This window comes from Harpia harpyja, chromosome 4 (assembly GCF_026419915.1).
Source record: "Harpia harpyja isolate bHarHar1 chromosome 4, bHarHar1 primary haplotype, whole genome shotgun sequence".
NCBI classification, from domain to species: domain Eukaryota; kingdom Metazoa; phylum Chordata; class Aves; order Accipitriformes; family Accipitridae; genus Harpia; species Harpia harpyja.
In genome coordinates, this window is record NC_068943.1 from 64523880 (window position 1) to 64528009 (window position 4130).

Here is a 4130-nt window from a genome sequence, read left to right on the forward strand (position 1 = left end):
GCACTAGGGCAGCAAGGCGTAACTGAATTGACGTTGAGGAGCTAAACGGAAATGAGGTGGTTTAGGTCCTCTCTGCAGTAAATGTCTAACTAGTTCGTTCGGAGAACTCAAAAACAAGATAGTAGCAGCGTTTCAATACACAGAGTATCCTCAAAACACCAACTACTTGATACCATCTGACCAAACTGAGCTCACTTCAAAATAAGAAATCTGGCTTTGGAGACTGTACTTGCTCTTCTATCTTGCTTGTCAAGATTTCTGCTGTTTTGCTTAAGAAACTTTGAAAACTTCAAGAAAGCCTGTAGTGTAACAAAGTAAGACAGTGCTTCTACTCAGAGGAGAAATTCCTCCAGCTATGCAGTTAGTGTTACCTCCTCCTAAGTACAAATTCGTTCAATCACCTAATTGTACTGTTCCCAGTAACACTGATTTCACCAAAGCTCTCAAGAAATTAAGATAAATTGGATTATTAGACATTTTCTTTATTCACATTTACAGGTGTGTCCCAGCAGCAGTTCCTAAACAAACAAAATCCTAGAACTGCAACACTTAGTTGCAATGCAAGTGTTACTGCCTTTTCTTATAGTTACTGGTATCCATAACTTGTCATGTGGATTGATTCTCTAAGACCAAACACGAAGAATAGTACTAGCAACACAAGCTGTAGTAACAGCATAAAGCTGGTTTAGGGGCCTAGGAGGGTTTAAGCTTGAGGAGAGGAAGGGTAGGACTTCTTAATGGGTATTTTTAAACACTGTACTACAGTACTTGCCTTAACAAAATGTACTTCTCACTCAACACCTTCGGGAAACGTCAGCAGGATCAGATGGGAACAACTGCATGCAGTTCTACCACAAAGCTAGGAAGAGGCAGAGTCTCAAAAGCAACAGCAAAACTGAAGCAATTTAGTCTGACTGCACCACCAACAACAACAACCTGCTTCAGAACTGGAGGCGCCTGTTGGGAACTCATACAGAAATGCTTCAAGTCAGCAAGTACAACTCTGAGCAATACAGATGGGACCTGCAGGACCTCCTTAAACAAAAGGATTTCCTGAAAGGCCAGCTTAAGAAACAAGGATAAGTGACATGGGGCTTAAGACTAAATGCTGCAGCCTTTACCTCCGGAGGTAAATCAAAGCTAGGTAACAGCTCTTCTTCTGAAGCACCAGCACAGCAAAACTAATGCAGGAAAGCTTTAATCCCATGTGGCTGCCCACTGTTACAGTAATGCTACTGATTGTTCCTGGGAAGTAAAAGGATGCGAGATTTAATTCCAAACCAAGAAACTGAATGAGTGCAGAGTCTAGACTAACACTGTAGCTATTGGATTCTGGGTTTTGGTTTGGGGTATTTTTTGTCTAGTAAAATGAATGTCCAGTTTTCTCTGAACTGCAGTGATAACTTCAAACTTCATAAGCACACTACACAGAGATGAAGCGGATTTCAAAACTGCTTCATTGCTGGAGAGCGATGAGTCAGAAGGAATTACTGAACTCAAAATGTAGTTAATTCTACACCAGTAGAATGCTTGGATTTTTTTCCCCTGCAGATCCATCAGTGATGGTCTTTACCTTCTAAGAAAGAAATGCAAAATGCACTGAACTTCCATTCACAACAGTCATAAAACTACTTCAGTAGTACCAAATGAAAACCTCAAAACATTTTTTCTTATCCCGACAGTGAAAATTCACTATTCATGTTGAATGACTAGTAAGAGCTGAAACATTAGTTTTGGATTAAAAAAAGAAAAAAAAAATTTCAATTCCCACTTTGTTTCTTATAGATCTCTGATAGACTGCAACTTGCACCTTCAGCTAGATTATCTTAATTCAAGCACGTTTTTTAAATAAATAAATTTATGGCTGTCACCTTGTGTTCTATAATCAACAAATGACATTTTTAATAAACTGCACTGAAATTAAGGATAGCAAAAAAAGGATTTTTATGATCTAACCTACAGACAGGTCTGTACGATCAAATGCCATTATCAAATCAATCTCTACCATATTTCCTTGGACATTCAACTGAAGCAGAAAACTTAAATCTGCCTCATCATGCAGGAACTATTTTGCCTTAGGACACACAAGACCACAACAATCCACTTTCAACTTGACCTAGATGATACAGGTTATCTGTTCTAAGGTTATGACAGTTCAAGTATATCTTGGTCCTATTCATTAGTTTCAGACTGATGTTAAATTTCACTTCATTAGGACAGACTTTGACACTGCTGCCAAGTTTGTTTTGTTTCTTTTCTTGCTTATTCTGATTAAGTATACACAAAGTCTGTGTGAGCTTTGCTAAAAGTCCAAGGAATAATCAGTTTTACATTTCAAACAGCTATTAAAAGATGCACTGTGCATGTAAAAGCAGATCTTGCAACAACAGTATAGTTTACCTGAACTTCCTAAAACTTAAGGCAGGAATGACCCTTTAGTAGCTACTACTGGAAGGCAAGTATTATTCCTATTCCCCTTTCTACACAGACGCTGGCAAACAGTACAATCTGAAATACAGTTTCCTCAACTACAGTTAGGATTAGTGACAGTACTACGTTTTTCTGCCTTCTACTGTTTAATGTGGATAGGGCAGATGGTTAACTACTCCCTAACAGTAAAGCCAGTAAGAGAGCATAACATCATATATGTATTTAATACAAACACCTCTACCAAAGCATCTTCCCCCCCCCCTATTTTTTTAAAGGCAGTATGCCGTTCCAAGGGGCAAACTAAGAACAACTACACTTTTAACTCCATATAACATTAAGATTTACTGTATCTATAGCTGGCTGAGAAAGAAAACCTAAGTAGTCTTGTTGTATCAGAATGTCCTTGTTCTGTTAATTCAAGTATATTACCGTCATCCTTAACGTTCTGTAGGTTAAAAGCCTACCTACCACTAAACTAAGTTTGTGGGTTTGTTGGTTTTGTTTAAATAAAACCCCAAACAATTGTAGACCAACTTCTGCACTTTGGCTAGAAGAATACTAGAAGCACAACTATTTAGAAATCGGTGGCAAAGAAAGTAAGACTCATTTCTCACACCTTTTGCTAACTTAATTTTTACCATTGAGTTCTAACCTCAAATTTACACATTCTATAAAGTGGAATACTAAAGAAAGGTGCTTCCAGGGCACTGCAATGGAATTCAGATTTTATAGAAACATTTAGTATATCTGAAGTATCTTTACTGATTCAGGTTTTAACATATCTTGCTTTACTTTTTCAGGGATTTTTGTCATGGTTTTGTTGGGTGTCGTGTGTGTGTGTCCCCCATTTCACTTAAGGCTGCAAATGTGATAGAAGATGCAAAGACTCTTGTCAGATTACACACCTGGAGGGGGAAGTCCACATAAAGAAATTAAAGAGGCAGTTTTAACAAACTGGAATAAAAATTGATAAAGAAGCAGCTAGATTTATACTGCCACCAATTTCTTAACTGAAGTCTTCCGTTGATGGTTAAGCTATCAACAGAAATCTGAAACTATAATCGCTAGTGGCCCTGAAAATGCCACTTGTACTTCAATACTTTATGGACAGCACACTTTTCCTGCAATGAGTTTAAACCCTAGGTTTATAAAAACTTAAAAATTACACTAAGTTACCCTTGACAAAAGAAGCATCTTTTAATAACAAAGCAAATCACTAGGTATCCATAATACATGACTGGTCTGTTCTAGACACAAGCTACAGGAATTAAGCTAGTTGTAGGTAGTTCTGCCCTAACTACAGAGACGGGGGAGGGAACTCCAGTTTTCAGATCTGTTTAAAAGTTTCTAGCAGCAGTGACTTGAAATAGGTTTCTAAAACTCACATTCCAGAAGGGAAATAATACACTTCAAACTCAGCTTAGTATTTATATACATATGTATTTCTTAGGCTACTAAAAAAGAGTGACAGTTTCACTCTCAAAGATAAAATTCTTGCAGCACTCTCTAGCAGGGTGGAGTAAGAATCCAGGTTTATCACTGACACACTATGTTAATGTGATTCTTGTGAACTAATGTATAATCAGCATTTTGCACAACTCATTTGTACTTACACTATGACTGGATAACTATCCTTAAATACAATTCTTATAAAAAGGCAACACAGAAATAATCAGTTTATAAAAAATGCTGCTCGAAGA